The 19,045-nt window shown below is 39.5% G+C and overlaps 1 protein-coding gene across 5 annotated transcripts in view; it reads left to right on the forward strand.

Moving 5' to 3' along the window:
• The window catches only part of KIF26B (kinesin family member 26B), a 534,059-nt gene that overhangs the window by 126,578 nt on the left and 388,436 nt on the right, over positions 1-19,045 (forward strand). The window contains exon 1 of one of the 5 annotated variants that reach the window (XM_037822529.1): positions 16,793-16,858. The exons of the other annotated variants lie outside the window; for them this stretch is intronic. The gene's annotated coding sequence lies outside the window, so the exon portion shown is untranslated. Of the gene's footprint in view, positions 1-16,792; positions 16,859-19,045 lie in introns of those variants that run through there. 5 annotated transcript variants of the gene reach the window in all.

Raw genomic sequence — 19,045 nt, forward strand, 5'->3', positions numbered from 1 at the left:
GTTTTCTTTTTCCTGTTTCCTAATTGCTGTATAAATAATAAGCTAACTTGTCTTCTTAAGGAGTCAAAGTTAACAAGACTAACCCTGAGCAGTAAAACTGAATCAGGTACACAGCAGGCATTTCCTTTTTCATCTAATTGACTAAATTTCTCTTTGGGGATGTGGGTAGGCTAGAGAGGGGGACTGCAGGAGGCAGGATTGAGGAAAACTGGATGAGAGCAGATCTTGAAAGAAATGTTCTCAGGAAGGCCAGTTTTGTGTTCCATGGATACTCCAGTTTTTGTCTGCTCTGATATTTTCTTAAACATATTCTTTTCTCCTTCAATTCGTGGGAAAGACTGCAGAGGGTTAGAACCTACAGTAGTTTGTCACACCAATCCTGACATAAATAATAAAACATATGCATGTTAAAAACCTTTATTTGGAGTGGAGAGAAATCCCTTTTCAAACATTAGATACAACTTTATACATTCTAGGGAAATGTTTATACACACAATTGGTTTAACATTTTAACGGAATTAATTAGTTCGATTAAACAAATGGTCAATCCAGTTAGCTTCTTAATTGATTTTTAACAAAACTCCGCCAGTCAACTGCTTGAATCAACTGGTCAATTGTGTGAAATAGACTTTAGACACTCACCCAGAGTAATGAGGTTAAGCTGACTAGTGATAAATGGCTACAGTCAAGCTTAAGGAAGATATGGATAACTCTACCCATGGCTCCATATTATCATTTCCAAAATCGTAAAATGGAATCATGATCTCTTCTTGAGGTTTCATCCAGTTTCACAATAAGTGATATTTTCAAGTTCGGTATTAAGAAGCGCATGAAAATATGTTGATGCCTTTGAAGAGCTGTAGAGTCATGAAGGTGATGAGAATGAACTTTATGGAGGTAATTTGGACATAGAGATGATGCCTTTAGTGTTTTCTTCAGTCTTTTTGGAAATACTACTTTTCAGAGGTTTGAATTAATTGAAAGAAAGATATCCTGTGAGTATTTTTAGAAAAGTTCTTCCACCTTGTTTTAAGTGTACCAAAATTGCCTGAGAGACCTTTTTTGGGGGTCTCATTCTGAGAGCGGCTTGGGTGGATTTGCTTTGACGTGGATGGCATTGCGTATAAGGAGGACTTGGCTGAGTGTGGGGCTGTTCTGGGCATTTGGGTTTGCCTAAAACAGCTCTGGTGAATTCAGACTTGAACTTATATGGAAAATTCTCTGCCTCCTTGTTATTCATCTTTGTACTCCCATATCAAGCGTAATGTTGGTCACGAGGTAGTGTTCAATAAATCTTGGGTTTATTGTGCCTTGGGTTTATAAATGTCTAAGGCACTTGAGTTTATTTATTGAATTGGACTCTATTTGCTGCTAGAAACTATGACTTTGGGGAAAGAAGCTTTAGGGTCCCAGAAGTTTTGATGTCTAGTTATTTTTTTTTTTCTCATGGGCTGGGAAATTCATCCTAAGGTCAGAGAACAAAGAGGAGTACAGTGTTATACATGGTGTTCCTCATTTAGAAGCAAGTGACTAGTATTTGTGCTGTCAGGTGAAGTCTCTTCACATCTCTTCTCTCAGGTTCTATGCTGAAGAACCATCTTTGTGGTTGATTCCTCCTTACGGAAAAGTTCTTTGCATGTTTAGATATCAGCATCTCCGCAATTACAAGATAGAGCCATTTTGTTCTAGAGGCAAGCAGAACAGTTCAGAGACACAGGTGGTAATCTGAATGGAAGTGATAAGGGCCCAAACAAAGGTGCTGTCAGGAAGCAGCTGGAAGTGGGTTCTGATCTGTGCACTTGCACCAGATTTAGTCCTAGTAGACTCCTGACTCCTCCTTGTAGCTTTTAGACTCTGGATGCTCTGCTGGTATCACAAGTCTTGATGGGATGCTCAGAATGTTAGGCCAGGAATAAAACCCTTGCTTAGGAAAGTCGATTTTACTTTTCCCTGCCTAGTCAATGGTTTTCACTTCCACATCTTTATTAACTTTGTGACTTGCCTAGAATTCCATCCCCTATGCTCTAATTCATGCCCTTCACTTTTCTAAAGAGCCCAATCAAAACTCAGCTTTTCCAAAATTCTTTTTATGTTGTCACCACTGTACTACATAATTTTGTATTTTTCCACATCTATCTTCTAAATGCTCTTTAATGCTTTCATTTATGTTTTGACTTCTTAGATAGCAAACTTAAGAGCAAAAAAGTGCCGCCTTTTTGAATTTGTATGCTGAAGCAAGTAGAATTGAGCCACACAAACTAAATTATATTGTAACAGTGACTTTTAAATGTAGTCGTAAAACTGTAAGCAAGCAGGAAATTTTAAAGTAGCCTTAAAATGTAACCTTCAAAGCTGGAAGCAGGCTATAATGGAAGCTCTTATTCTCTCAAAGGAGCAATCTGTAAATGTAAAGTCTTGAAGCAGTATGTAAATGAAAGTCTGCACCCAGATTTGAATAAGCATTCATCTATTGTCCCCAGACCTCCCAGATATGAATAAAACCTTTTCATCTATCTCCCTGAACACCTGGAGACACCTTTCCCAGGTGTCACCTAGTTCCTGAAGAAAACAGGAAATAACTAAATTACTGAAGTTCTTCAGACCTGTTACATGTTAACTAAAATAATGAAGTCTCTTTGTCTCTAATGGGTTTAGCCAATTAAAGAATCACTGGGAGGTTGTCCCAAACCTCCCAGATACAGAGAAGCCTTTTGTCTATCACTCTTGCTGCATGTTAATTAAATGATTATGTCTCTTTGTTCCTGAACCTGCATAAAAACCAATTGAAGAAACAGTTTGGAGAGGGAGATTTGGGAAAGCTTCCCCTGTCTCCCTCCGGTGTCAATAAACCTTTTTTCCTTCTCAGCCTGGTTTGTTGTGACTTCTACTGGGAAGTGCCCCTTCTACAATATGAACCGCATTATATACATTTTCAGTTTAGTTTTTAAAATTTGATTCTCAAAATAACTCTGTGAGGGCAGTTATTACTATTTCCATTTTATAGATGATGAGACTGAGATTCAGAAAGGTCAAGTGACTTAACTAAGGTGACACAGCCAATGAGAGGTAGAGACAGGATTTGAATTTGTGCCCAGTATTCTTTCTACAACTACACATGCTCTTATCTTGGCTGAGTAAATAAATCCTGCCTTCAAAAACTTAGAGTCACAAAGAAAAAAATGGAAGCTTTCCTTAGCAGAAAATAGCCTCCTGAACAACCATGATCTTTCTAGAAAATAATTTGACTTAATTTGAGTTAGAGCAAAGAATTAGTCTCTGCCTTCAGAAGAAGTTTTTGTACTCAAGTTTTACTTATTCATTCATCAAGCATTCTCAAGTGCCTGCCCTGTACCAGGCACTGTGCTGGCTGATGGGCATGGGAAAGGGTGTCAAATTTAGGACATGGGTCTTGCCCTTATGGAGGTTAGAGCTTAGAGGCTGAGCAACAGTGCATCCTGGTGGCACATTGCATATGCACTTGTGGATGAGTGGAAGAATAACACAATGTTCCAACTGATAGGCAAAATTTACCTCTGAGTAAGCTTATATTATATAAAAATTAGTTCCTGGAATATTGTAAGCTTTACTTAGAACACTTTTAAGGCCAGGGGAAGATAGAAATGGTGGCATAGCAAACAGTCTTTGGAAAGCAGAAGAGACCCCACATGTCACCAACTGGTTTCAGAATCCAGACAGTGCCAGGGACGAACAGTCTTCCCGCGATACGTGAGCTGTTTCACTGGTGTTCAGAGCAATTCTGGTGAGGGTGGAAAAACTGGACCGGGATCTGGGTAACTCTTTCACAGTTGATTGGGTAATGAGAAGAGCTGTTCTCAGAGAAATGAGAACACGTGTATTGGAAGGCTGCCTTTGCTTAATGTTCCACACGATCCAGGAGGCCAGATGGCATTTTATGTGGTTTTCACAACTGTGATTTTGGATTGATTACTAAACCTGTTTGTGTTCCTAACCCAGCTCCTTGCTTCTCTGCCTGCCTTTTAGCTTAACCCTCATTCCCAGAGCTTGGTGTGAACAGCTGCATTGTTTTTCCTCTTTTCCTTATTTTTGCATCAGTGCCAGCCTCTACTACCTGCAGACCTGGCACCTATTTGCTTTCCCAGAGTCTAGCAGATAAAATAAAATTCTTTTTCCAACCAGGTCTGAGCATCTGAATGGCTTTTGTTTTGTATTTATATTCCATTCTGGATTTATTTTTCCCAAGTTTGGACCACCTGCTTTATGGGTTATGAGGACAAGTTCTGATCCCATGCAGGCCTCTCCTTATACTGACCTTCCATCATCAGATAGTATTTGCATAGGAAGGACAAAATCATTTTATATATAACATAAGAAAACATCATTAGGAAGGTTATAATACAAATTAATATTTGCCAAATATTTTAGAATTTTTTAAACACTTTTCACATAAATAATCCATTTCAATCCTTACCACTGTCTTGAGAAGGAGTTCAGCAGGTTTGAAAATCCCCAGTTCATACAAGGGAACTGAAGCACAGAGAAGTTAAGTGGCATTTCCAAGGTTGCCCAAATAACAATGAGTAGAGCTGGATCTGGAGATTATATTCTCTGGGTCTACAGCCAGAATTCTCTCCACTATCTATTATACTTACTGGAAAAGAAAATCTAATTTAGTATAAATAATTTCAGCATTTTCCACCATTTTGAGCTACTCACCAGGCCACTGTTGTCTTTTATTAAATAAGTCATAGTGACCTTTTGGACCTCACAAAATATTTTCATAAGCTTTGCTCTGTAGTAACTCTTATGATTTGGGTTTGCACTTGACTCGTTTTAATAGGCTGGTAAAGAGAGTCAGAGATGAAGCAGTATGCGAGAGAGACACTGAGATAAGTGACTGGTGCTCAAGAATGTCTGCTTTGGCCTCTTGTACTGGGCTCCCGCTGTCCCAGCAAGGAAAGTATATCAGATATTATAGAACTTTTGGAGACTTCTAATAATTTTTGGTAAAGAATACAGTATCTAATAATTTTTGGTAAAAAATACAGTATCTTAGTATCAAAAAATACAGTATTTTTGGTAAAAAATACAGAAATCCTGGTATGGCTAGAAGAGTGAGTATATTTTACTTGTCTTTAGATTTCTGGCATTTGTCCAATGTTTGACATAATAGGAACTCAGAAACTAATTGTTGAGTGGAACCTCTGAAAATGCAGGTTTATTCCTGTGGGGAATTACAATATACTGATTTGTTCAACGAAAGTTCATTTGTATCTAGATTTCAGACATAGCAGCCCTTCATTTCTTTTACTCTTACTTTAAAACAAGACTTTTAATGTCTTTAGTTCAAGTTCTTAAAAAAATTGCCATTCTTTCATTGATAGAGACACAAGTAAATTAAAATCTCATTAAAGTGAAAATGACCTGTGATGCCTTCCTGTGGTCTCTCTACATGGCTGTCATTTCTCTAGACCACTCCCTTCTCCCCATGTCCTGGAGTACGCAAGAGCTGAGGCTGTGGCTCCCTGGCCGCGTTGCTCTGGGTTATTAAAGTGATATATCTTGGAACTGAGCTTGAGCAGGAATCATCCTGTTTCCTGTTGGAATTGATTTTCTGTCCAACTTTCATTTCCTATTGTACATTCCTTTGGGGTCAGGGCAGCTTGAGAGATATTCCTGGATTCTCTTCAGATGCATGTTTATAACTGAACTACCAGGCAGTGCAGAAAAGTGGCTGCCTGGCTAACTCTGGGGGTTGGACTGAGTAGGGTTCTAGGAGTTGGGTTGGAGTTCAGGTCTTCCTGACACATGTCCTGTATCTTGTCAGTACTTTTTCACATGTCAGTTAGACTTTATTCTCTGAAACCTGCATCAGAAAGCTGTTCATAAGACAGGAAACACTGTACTGCTATTATTATTTCAAAGTTTTACTGCTTCAGTTAATCTGGGTCAAAGCTGAACCGCCTGTTGGTGAACCACAAAGCTGGAGAGTGTCTCCAAAAGAAATCCCTGGTCAAGCTCTCAGTCTTCTGGTACGTGATTATTTACCATAAATGTCCAGATTATTAAACAGTTACTGAGGAGTATGAAAGTGCATCCTTAGCACCGTAGGATACTTAGTAGAATCAGCCCAGTTGTTGTTTCTCTTTCTTATGTTCTCAGTATTCACTTTTGTTTTAGTTGCTCTATCCCATTTCCATGTTTTCTGCAAGTACTCTAGGAACTTTTAATCAAATGGAATAGCAATATCAATAAACTGTGCCTTTTTATTGTTTATCAGAAATGAGGAATTTTGTTTAATCTGTTATTGTGACTTATATGAGCACATCTTTAAGCAATCATTTTCCGTCATATTCTAGAATTTGTGCTTCATATACCACATCAATCCATTTGCTATTTCACAATTGAAGTCCTCTTTGTTAAAGTGTAATCATAGCAACAAGATTCTGTCTGTCAGCATGTCATTATCAGTAGTAGTCAGGAAAATCTAACATAAATTTCCTGTAATGCCATCATGGTTGGGGGCAGCTCTTTAGGTTTAAAGAGAGCAAGTTGGTGATGTGGTAAACGGAGTGAAGGACGTCTTTCATAATTATTTCTAAAATATGATAGTTGTAGTATCCTCAGACATGTCCAAATGAATTGAGTCATGTGAAAGCTTCCAGTTTTATCTAACCATAAATTGAACGTGGTATTGATTCGATATATATCTGTTCCAGTTTGCTAATGCTGCCGTTGTGCAGAATAACAAAAATGGATTGGCTTTTATAAAGTGGTTTATTTGGTTACAAAGTTATAGTCTTAAGGTCATAAAAGTGTCCAAGCTTCGGCATCAACAATAGGGTACTTCCACTGAAGGATGGCCCATGGTGACTGGAAAACCTTTGTTAGCTGGGAAGGCACGTGGCAGGCACCTGCTTGCTCCCACGTTGTGTTTCAAAATGGCATTCTCCAAAATGTCAGCCTCAGCTTTCAATGGGCATCTTCAAAATGTGTCTCTCTAAGCCGCAGCAGCGAGCTCCTTCTGTCCGAGCTTTTTATATAGGACTCCTATGATTAAACCAAGACCCACGCTGAATGAGCGGGGCCACACTTCCATGGAAATAATCTAATCAAAGTATTACCCATGGTTGGGTGGTTCACGTCTCCATGGGAACAACCTAATCCAAAGATTCCAACCTAATCAACACTAATACACCTGCCCCCACAAGATTGCTTTAAAGAACATGGTGTTTTGGGGGATATAACACATCCAAACCGGCCCAGTAGTGGTTCCATAAATTCAGCAGCAAAGAAGGTAACTGCTCTTCACTCCACTCTCCACCTCTTTTATGTATTGTTGAAGCAATAACAAACATTAAGAATTTTCCCAGTATGTCAGGGAATTGTGGTTATTTCTTCCAGGGCAAGAGGAAGTATGTGGTGATAGAAATGAGGAATAGTCATTTAAGTGGTGTCTAAGAAAAACATTGAATAAACCAGGAGACCTGGCTTCTGTTTCTCAGTTCTGCTTCTAACATGTTCAGTGATGTTGAGAAAGTTTCTTTACCTCTTTGGGCCTGAATTTCCTTATCTGTAAAAAGAATTGTTGGACTAAATGATCTTGAAGATCCTTTCCAGCCCTGACATTGAACTCAATACATTAACTTACAAGATTTATTTATACAATATTAGCAAAATTAATTTGTATTTATTAATTGTTTGTATCTGGGTAATTATTGCTTGCACATCTGAAGACTACCTGAGAGTAGTGATTTCTTACATTAACTAAGTGTTTTGTGAAGGAAATGTGGAATCCCCCCAAAACCAAAACTAATGAAAATTTCTCTTTTAGAGCAAACACTGATAAAATAAAAATAAAAAATAAAAAATAAAAATGCACTCTAGCCACATCCCCTTCAGCAAGTCCTAAGGTGTGCAGAATTATTGCTGCCTCTTTATAGTATGCAATGACATCCCGTTAGGCTGTGTGACAACACGTAAAACGGGAAGTAAGTTTGAGACTGTGAAGACACTCACACAGGTACAGTCTTCACCATAGAGCAAATGCACTGCTTCTCAACTTAATGACTTTGTCGGAAAGTTTTCCAACTCTGCAATCTTCACTGCTTCAAATGAAGCTCCCAGGGAAAAGTTCACAGAGTAACAGATCACCTTACACTAAAGAAAAATAAAAAAGCATTTCAGTTCTAGGAGTGTAAACCAGCTACATACTCAGGGGGCAAAATTTGCACTATCTTTAGGAGAAAAGAAAAGCAGTAATAACAAATAAGTCTCATGGGATTTCCGATGAATTGCAGTCTCATTCTTTTGTGATAGCAGAGAGCTAAATTTTGATATATTTCCTCTGGAGATGATTCTAAGCATGGAGGACCATAGATATCAAAGTGTCTTTGTTCTCCTCTCTCCAGATTGCTAAACAAGACCAGGAAAAGGCTCAATAGTTGATGGCAAAAGCTTCTGTGAATTGTCTTGTGATTGGAGAATCAAGAGGATATTTTCATTTAGGAAAGTATGTCTGACCTATGATACAAAATGAAGTTGGTACCATTTTAGGTTCAACTCCCAAATCATCAGAAATATTTGCCTTCACTGACTCTTAGGAAGAAGTATTCCTTCCCTTCTTCACACTTCCCCTCTTTGGTTCTGGGTATCCTTTCTCTCTTGCTCTCTCCAGGAATTTGCTGCATCTGATTCTTCATCAGTTTAAAGTCAAATCCAAGTGTAAATAAAATAAAACATCCCCTGATCCTGCAAGACTCATTTATTTTATTTTATTTTAGAGTTTTTATTGACAGGTTTTTATTTCATCTAGAAAGCTGTTAACATAAGTATGAACATTCTTTCAGTCGATCAATCAACACTTATTTCATAGTAGCTCAATATGCAAGGTACTAATTGTGTTAAATGTGATATTCAAACTAAAATGCATAAAAGAGCTGACAGTTAATTAGTCCAAAGGCAAACCATCTTGAGCCTTGCTTTTTTTTTTTTTTATTAGTTACAGTCTCAAGTTTATGCTGATTACATCCCTCCCCCAATGCCTCCCCATTTTTAACACCTTGCAAGGTTGACATTTGCTTGTTCTCCCTCGTAAAAGAACATATTTGTACATTTTATCACAATTGTTGAATACTCTAGATTCCACCAAGTTACACAGTCCCAGTCTTTATCTTTCCTCCTTTCTTGTGGTATCTCACATGCTCCCCACCTTCCTCTCTCAACCGTATTCATAGTTACCTTTGTTCAGTGTACTTACATTGTTGTGCTACCATCTCCCAAAATTGAGTTCCAAACCACGCACTCCTGTCTTCTATCACCCTGTAGTGCTCCCTTCAGTATTTCCTGTAGGGCAGGTGTCTTGTTCACAAAGTCTCTCATTGTCTGTTTGTCAGAAAATATTTTGACAATATCTCCCTCATATTTGAAGGACAGCTTTGCTGGATACAGGATTCTTGGTTGGCGGTTTTTCTCTTTCAGTATCTTAAATATATCACACCACTTCCTTCTTGCCTCCATGGTTTCTGCTGAGAGATCCACACATAGTCTTATTAAGCTTCCTTTGTATGTAATGGATCGCTTTTCTCTTGCTGCTTTCAGGATTCTCTCTTTGTCTTTGACATTTGATAATCTGATTATTAAGTGTCTTGGCGTAGGCCCATTCATATCTCTTCTGTTTGGAGTACGCTGCGCTTCTTGGATCTGTAATTTTATGTCTTTCATAAGAGATGGGAAATTTTCATTAATTATTTCCTCTATTATTGCTTCTGCCCCCTTTCCCTTCTCTTCTCCTTCTGGGACACCAATGATACGTACATTATTGTACTTTGTTTCATCCTTGAGTTCCCGGAGACGTTGCTCATATTTTTTCATTCTTTTCTCCATCTGCTTCGTTGCGTGTAGGCTTTCAGGTGTTTTGTTCTCCAGTTCCTGAGTGTTTTCTTCTGCCTCTTGAGATCTGCTGTTGTATGTTTCCATTGTGTCTTTCATCTCTTGTGTTGTGCCTTTCATTTCCATAGATTCTACTAGTAGTTTTTTTGAACTTTTGATTTCTGCCGTATACATGTCCAGTGCTTCCTTTACAGCCTCTATCTCTTTTGCAATATCTTCTCTAAACTTTTTGAATTGATTTAGCATTAGTTGTTTAAATTCCTGTATCTCAGTTGAAGTGTACTTTTGTTCCTTTGACTGGGCCATAACTTTGTTTTTCTTAGTGTAGGTTGTAATTTTCTGTTGTCTAGGCATGGTTTCCTTGGTTATCCAAATCAGGTTTTCCCAGACCAGAACAGGCTCAGGTCCCAGAGGGAAGAAATATTCAGTATCTGGTTTCCCTGTGGGTGTGTCTTAGAAAACTGCTCCACCCTTTGATGCCTCAGGTCACTGTGCTTTTCTGCCCAGCAGGTGACGCCTGTTAGCCTATAATTCTTGACTGGTGTGAGGAGGTATGGCCGTGTTCCCCCAGGCTCTGGGGTCTGGTTCTGAATGGAAAGGGCCCCACCCCTTTCCTCCTAGAGAAGACAGACCCCCCAGGTGGAGGTCATTAGCATTTCAATGGTCTCGCTCTCTGCTTGTGCTGTCTCCACCCTTCCCCGAGTCACAGCCCTAGAAACTGAAAATGACTGGGGCTTTCTCCACTGAGCCAGAAAAGAAACAGATAGTCCCCTTCAGACCCAGTCCATGGCGACCCTCCGGCTCTCCCAGGTCAGTCGTCACCCAAAGCCTCTGTCTGTTTTTTGGGGATGCGTACCTGTAGTGAGCAGTTCACACTCGCTACTTAAAACCCCAGTTGGAGCTCAGCTGAGCTGTATTCGCTTGCTGGGAGAGAGCTTCTCTCTGGCACCACGAGGCTTTGCAGCTTGGGCTATGGGGGAGGGGGTCTCACGACTTGTATCCGCAGGTTTTACTTACTGATTTTATGCTGTGTTCTCGGGCATTCCTCCCAATTCAGGTTGGTGTATGATGAGTGGGTGGTCTCGTTTGTCCCCCCGCAGTTATTCTGGATTATTTACTAGTTGTTTCTGGTTTTTTGTAGTTGTTCCAGGGGGACTACTTAGCTTCCACTCCTCTCTATGCTGCCATCTTGCCTGAGTCCCCTGAGCCTTGCTTTTTAAAGTTATGTTTATAACAGGGAAGTTGACTGTATTAGGAATTGGTGGGAAACATTCATTTAATTTTGGCTCTGAACTTTTACCTTGCATTTTACCTTTTTTGTTCTTCTGGATAATCTCTTAAGTCCATACTCTCAGTGTTCTAGATCTCTAGTCATGGTCCCAGGTGAATAACGCTTGGTTTACAAACACATATGATTAATTAGCTAACTTCTTGAAAGAAAGATCTATGCTTTGCCACATCCTCCACCACATGACTAGCTCGCTCTTTAATCTTTTGCATTTGGTCTTAACTTCCGAATACTGTCCTGACACAGCACAATCCAGTGAAGTCAACAACTTTCTGGTTACCAAATATAATCGCCAACTCCTAAGCGGTTTGGGAACTCTTATCATTTTTTACTTTTTTACAGCATCTGAGACTGTTGACTGTATTTTCATTCTGAAAATTTTTTCCTTCTTTGGCATTCCCTCATAGGGTTATTATGAGGCCTAAATCAAGTGATGTTTGTGAAACACTTCGAAACTGCTGACATGGAATTACTCAGTAAATATTAGCTATCATTATTCTGGGACATTGTGCTTTCTAAATCTTATTCTACCCATATCCTTTTTTGTTGATTTTATTTATTCTTTCTGCCCCTTAAATGTAGTCATCTCCCTGTGCTTTTGTGGTTGCGTCTTAATATGTGCCTGGAGTGGATTTACTGTGACGTTGATGAAGTTTAAGCTTTAGGGCATGTCACTTACACAGGCCTTTTCTAAGGTGTGTGGGACCCTCCCTTGTGCTCACATGGTCATATGTTTTTGGCAGATTTTCCAAGGTAAGATCTTTAACTGCAGTCAGTTCAGACCACTCCTCTTTACATTCCACATCTCCCCTTTCACGCTTTCCCTCCGATCAGGTGGTGGTAGAGTAGCTAAGGGCATTTCGAAACCCTATTAACCAGAAGTTGAGCTGGCAAAGCATTTAGTTTTGGTTTTGTGGGTTATATTTATGTGGATCTCAGTCACATCTGTGTTTAGTTAAATTACTGCTAGGGTCCTGGTGTAGAAATGGCTTCCTCTGCCCGCTGTACCAGCTCATCCAGGGTCAGAGGCTACATTACAATGTGAATATGCTGCATGGTATCTAGCACCAGAAATATAGGGATAATGGAGGTGAATCATATCATTTGTCTGATAAGGGAGTTGTATCCAGAATAGATAAAGAATACTTACAGCTCATTAATAAAAAGACAAACAACCCAATTAAAAATGGGCAAGAGATTTGAAAAGATGTTTTTTCAAAGAAAATATACAAATGGCTAAAATGCAAATGAAAATGCTCAGCATCATTAGTCATTAGGGAAATGCGAATCAAAATCACAATGAGATACCATTTCGCACCTACTAGGATGACTATAATAAAAAAAGTGGGCGATAAGAAATGTTGACAAGGACATGAAGAAATTGGAATGCTCATACACAGTTGGTGGGAATGTAAAATGGTGCAGCTGCTTTGGAAAACAGTCTGGCAGTTCCTCAAACATTTAAACATATAGTTACCATATGTCCCAGCAATTCTACATCTAGGTGTATGCCCAAGAGAAATGAGAATATAAATCCATGCAAAAACTTGTACAAAAATATACGTGAATGTAACATTAGTATTCGTAATAGCCAAAAGTGTAAACAACCCAAATGCCTATCAACTGATGAACTGATAAATGAAATGGAATATGCATACAGCTGATACATGGTATAATACAGATGCAACTTGGAAACATGTTGTTAAGTGAAAGAAGCCAGATACAGAGAAGCACGTATTGCATATTCTAGTTATATGAAATGTCCAGAGTAGACAAAGATATAGAGACAGACTGTAGATTAGTGGTTGCCTAGGGCTGGGCTGAGGGAGGGGAAATGAAGAGTGACAGCTAATGGCACAAGAGTTCTTTATTGGGGAGGGGGGCAAAAATGTTCTAAAAACTGACGATGATTGTACAACCCTGAGAATAGAATAAAAAATATTGAGCTATACACTTTGGGTGACTTGTATAGTATGTAAATTGTATCTCAATAAAACTTTTTAAAATGTAGTAAAAAATGTATCATAGATGTGTATCTATCTGTACTCTAAAATTTATCCATTGCCTTCCAAATAAAGTCCAACTTCATGGCTTGGCTTTTAAGGGTTTTTATTTGCGTAGAATACTTTTTCCTCTCATCTATACATTTGTAAATCCTACATATTATTCAGATGCCATAATTCATAAAACCGGATGTGTCTCCTCCCACCAGATAGGTACTCCCTTCATCCCTCTCTTATAGTCCTTAGCATAGTGTGCCTTGTGGTTGTATTTATTTCTGTGTTTGTCCTACTGTTTCCATCTGATTGAGAGCGCTTTAAGGCCAGGGAGTGTGGTTACTCATGTTAGCCTCCCAGAGCACCTCTTATCCAACTGGTACATGATAAATTTTTATCACTTGATAGAATGAATGGATTGAGAAATTATTAGATGTGATCACAGATATGACACTCTCTTTACCTACCCATTTTCACAAGGGTCTTTCAAGAACAATGCAAGATCAAATGTATAAAGACATTTTTGGAAACTCTTAAAACTGCACAGGGTATTATTATCTGTAACCCTGGTAACTGTTCAAATTAGTGTCAGTTAACTTTTGGCGGCACTATTGAGATTCCTTATCATCTATATTAGTTTGTCAGATGAGGTAATGCACTTTTTCTGGGTACAGTTGTCTTCGAAGAGATTGGCAGCATTTCATAGTTGTAAACAAAACTGTCTCATGTGTGGGACCATGACAGAGAGGGAATAGGATGCCAGAAGCTCTGTGAAAACACTTACATCCATTTCAGCAAGGAGGAATTGTGATCTGGTAAATAAATTAGTGTTCTGCTTTGTTCCTCTGTTAATGAATGGGCCCCAGAGACTTCTTGTCCTGGGTGATAAGCCCCTGATATCTATTCAAATTCAGTTTAAAAAGCTCATTTTCTCTAGGAGTCTTTGTTTAAAAACATAATTCAGTAAAAGATATTTATTTTATTTAAAAAGTTTCAAACATACAGAAATGAACAGAGAATGAAATAACAAACAAACCCACCACTCATATTTAACAAATGCTGTTTTTGTTGTTTTTACTTTTTGCCATATTTGCTTTGTATCCTTTTTTCTTTAAATGAAAAACATTTCAGATACAGTTAGTTAGTTGAATTTATCCTTCTGCTCCCAAATCTCCTTTCTCTTCTCCCTTCTCGGAAGTAACCATTATCTCCTTCCAGGAATCTTTAACTGGTTAATCTTACAGTCCAACTTTCATGTCAGTCGTAATTCTTGAGATAATTTTCTATTTCAAAACTGTCAATCTGCCTCATGTCCGTTATTCAGAGCCCACCTTCAAGACTATTAAGTTGGGAGTTTTTCCTGAGTCAGTTTAAATCAGCCTCTGGGGAAGGGACGAGTACAGATACTAAGGTTAGTTACAAAGTAACACTCTGGCACCACATTCCTGGAATTTTGGGAAAGAAGAATGAGAAAGACTGTGAGGTGGTCTTGTATTTGAGATACAAAAGTTTGGTGACACCGAGGATATTTTTGATATAGCAGGTTTTGAGAGACTTATCAAAATTCTGATCAATCCAGCTCGATAGCAGTATTTGGAAAAATGACAACATGCAAGATCCTGGAGCAAGGAAGACTAAATAACATATGTGTGTGTGTGTATACATACCCCTTATTTTCATAAATTCTCTGCTTCATTCAAGGATGAATTTGAGGTGTCTTTTTAAGATACATGCAGTAAAGCAAGAAAAGGACTGACTAGATGAGGAAACGAAGATTAGAATAATAGGTTCAAATCTAAGGCAAGATCAGCACGGGAACATAGCATTGACGAGAAGCTCTGGCTACAAGTGGCCCACATTGGTCATGAGCTTCTCATAGACAGTGAAAGAAGGTAAAGTGATCAGTGACATCACTCAGGGCCCTTAAGATAAAAGCAAACTCATTGCCCAGGGAGGAATTGCTATTTCTAGCGTGGATGCCTGAGAGACTTTTACCCCAGGATGTGGTCCTCATCCTTGATGGCGTGGGCAGGGGGACTGACGAGAACGTTCTAGCCAGTGTGCTCCATGCTCTGGAGCATTTGTGCAACTTGTGGGGAGCACGGCTGGGGGACAGATGGGTTAATGTGCATCAGGAATGCCTGGAATGCCAAGGGTTATTAGTGCTAATAATGCTGCCAGTGACTTTTGCTATGCAAGGAAAGAAAGTATGGGCCTTAGGTCCTAGTTGTACAAGTATTTTGTATTTGAAGAGGTAAATCTTTGGCTTCCAAGGCTTTCTAACTGGTATCATTGCATGGCGAGGGGATTTGGTACTCTCTTGCCCGTGAACCTTAAGTATCCTTATAATAATAACAATGCCAGTAATAACATCCGTGACACACTTCTAGGCACTTTACATAATAGCTTGCTTAGGCCTCATAACAATAGTCCTGAGAAATCGATGCATCCGGAGGTCAGGTAACCTATCTGAGGTCACAGAGCTGGGAAATGATGTAATGTTTCCAGGGCCCTAATTTGAATAAAGCTGATCTTCCAATTACTGTTAGGAGTGAAAATAGGGGAGGGCTCCCTATGGAAGATAATCAGTTGTTGCCTTCTACTTTGGGTGCTAAGGCTACTTTCCCTGGAGGGAAGGAAGCAATGCACATGTGTGCAGCAAAGGCTGTTTCAGTGATGTGTGTTTGGAGGGGTATTGGCAGCAACCTGGAGATGATGGCCAGAGAACTCCTGGGGAGGAAGACACCTGCAGGAGCCGTTGTGTGCATGGGAAGGCACCAAGGACTGGCTCTGTGGAAAGGTGTATTGCAGGGCAGCTGCAAATGAAAAGCAGTCACAACAACTGCTGATGTTCCCATAGCCACTCGCAATTTATAAAGCACTCTCTTGATCTCATTTGTAGCTCTTAAGTATCAGAGCAGAGATTGAAACCTAAGTTGCATGATACTAAATTCTGTGTTTTCCTCACTACTCCTCATTACCTCTCCAGTTCCCTCTGTTTATCAGGAATTTCTTTTGAGAGCTCTGTCTAAATATCTGTGTGAAGCTGAAGAAGGGGAAAAGAAATGGGAATAAAGAACACTTGGGAGTTCTTGAAGCAAAATGGGGAGAGAGAAGCTAGACTTGCTTTTCCTTCTTTGGGAGGAGTTCTAATCACCTGATATTGCCTTCCAAATTACCAGCTTCACTTGAACCTAACCTCACACAGAAAGAGTATATGGAACCTGTGGGGCAAGACTCCATGCAAGCGTCTTGGGAAGGTGGCCTGTGTTGGGTCTGGAGGGTAATTCTTACTCACCGTAGATGCACAGGTCTGTGCTTACAGCTGTTACAGAAGCTTAGTCTGGTTCCCTTATATCATCTACTCCTCCTGTTGAACAGTTTTCAGTCTGCTCTTTGGGGGAGTAAACCTGGCCTGCTATATCTGTGAATCACCCCCTAACTCAGAACCAGTCAAGCGGGATTGGGTGAGGTTATGGATATATCAGATTGAGGGCCTCCTGGGTTAGAGGTGTGGGGTCACCAAGAAAGACAACTTATTAGAAATGTGCTTCAACCAATAAACAGCCTCTGGCTATACTACCAGGTCTACCTACAGTATGGAGATGGCTGTCTGGTAATAATGGGCACTAGAATTGGAGGATCCTGATGAACCACTTCTGTCCTGTCACCAGCCACCTTCTGCCACCACCCTTCCTGCCAGGTAAATATTGCTTAGATACCCAGCTTCTGATTAAAACTACATGATGGAACTTGTACGATGAATGCAACTGATGGCGCGTGTCAGCTTGTTGGAGTTAAAAAATATATTTTAATTTGTTTAGCTCTCTGGGGAAATTATCTGAGCCTGCATGTGATAATCAACTTTCACATGAGCTTTCAAAAAACCTGAAATTATTTGAGCAACAAAATGAGATTTTTAATCTACATAAATACAGAAGTCTTTTGCCTGTTTTTTTTTTTTTTGAGGGGGTGGAGATGAAACAAATTCTAATTCTAATTCATTGCTCTCCCTCTTTCCCAGAACACTGTTATTAGTAGTTGTAGGAAAATGATGATTCTAGTAGTACCTTGCATAACATTTTTGCTTATATATCCCCTTTCTATTTTAAACTTTACCTCAGCTCTTAAGGTAGGAGGTGGTTGCCAGTGATGTTTCCCCCTTTTTAATAGAAGACAGTGAGCCTCAGAGAGACTGATTTGCCCAAGTTCATATGGCTGATGGGTTGCAAAGACAAGACTAGAACCCAGTTCTTTTGGCAGCTAGCTCAGCACGCTTTCCACCCTACCAGGCTGCCTCATAATAATAATAGTGATGATAATACAAAATTGCTGTAAGATATTTACAAGATAATAGAGTTCAAGGTAAGATCAACTAATAGTGCACTCCATCTGCATCATTCAGGATAAGCTAGATTGAGTTGTGGTAACATGAAAATGTCAATAGTTTACCACCAAAAATATATATTTCTTGCTTATGCAAAATCCACTCTGGGTCCAGGTGACTTTCCAGGGCAGTTGTCCTCCATGTTTCCAAGAAGCTTTGATCTGGTGACCCCTTTATCCTAGCATGAGGTTTCAGGGTACATGAGGGAGGGGGACTGAAAACTTGCACATTGGCTGTTACTGGCATCAACCCAGACAGAAGTGACAGCCTTCACTGCCAGTCACAGCCCATTGGCCAGGACCAGTTATAGGGCCCTGACCAACTGCAAAGGGGCTGTGAAGCCTTTTCTTCTGTGTCCAGGAAGGGGAGAAGAACCAGAAATACTGGTAAGCACTAGCAGTGTCTTCCGAGTTACAAAAAAGGACCGTTTTGTAGAGCAGGCTCCCCTTTGGGTAAATACCCATGTTACATATCCCAAGGAAAACATCATACCACTTTAAATTGCTTTAGAGGAACATCCAAGTATTCGATAGGTAATTTACCTATTGATGTATACCGTAAAACCTTTCCTAAATGTCTGTGCACTATAGTTCAGGATTGCAGTTTCTTTTTTACAGATACTATTTTCCTGATTAAAACCTTCAATGATTCCCTTGTCCTGAGGAAACAGTTATAATTTCTTACCATGATTTATAAGGCCCATCATGATTGCTAATTGCCCCTGAAAACTTTCCCACAACTGCCCATCTCTCCCCCCAATACTGTAATTTGGGTGTGTGGACCTCCTTCCAATTCTCCCAAACCGGCATACTCTCTCTTACCTCCTGGCCTTTAGCAACCTGTTCCCTCGCAGGGAAGTAATTTCCTCCCCACCCACTTCCACTCTTTATTCAGGTCTCAGTTTAAATACCACTTTCTTTAGGGTAGGCCTTTCCTGACTGGGTTAAATCTTTCCTTTGTGCTCTATTTACCTTTATCAGCTATTGGATCATTGTATTGTTTACTAATCCAATTAGATGGCAAGCTCCTTGGGGCCAGGAACCACACACTTGCCCTTAAGAGCTTACACTCAGCGCAGGGTACAGCTGGTACATGGAAGCAATTGAAAAAATGTTTGTTAAATAAGCAAATGAATGGATGTATGGATGACTAAACCAGCCTGTCAAGGTTATAGCTTCATCAGGGTGAGACAAATCTCTTGGGTCTCACGCTCTTCTCCACTGGTCGTGTTTTAAGCGATAATCATGAAGGTTATCTTTGAGCTATAGGCTTTGACCACTTTTTCTCTTGCTTTTGATGTCAATGCTCACTTGTACAGATCCTCAATTTGACAATTGTCTCATATACCACCGCCCTTCCTTAAAAGTGGTAGAAATGTTCTATATTTTAATATTAAATCATTTTCTATTTCTTTGGCAACATTTAAATTCATGTGATAAAGCATTAATAATGGTAAAATGTTATAATGTACATGAATTGTTTGACTATAAAATAGATCCCCAT

The sequence above is a fragment of the Choloepus didactylus genome, chromosome 2 (genome assembly GCF_015220235.1).
Source record: "Choloepus didactylus isolate mChoDid1 chromosome 2, mChoDid1.pri, whole genome shotgun sequence".
Classification (NCBI taxonomy): domain Eukaryota; kingdom Metazoa; phylum Chordata; class Mammalia; order Pilosa; family Megalonychidae; genus Choloepus; species Choloepus didactylus.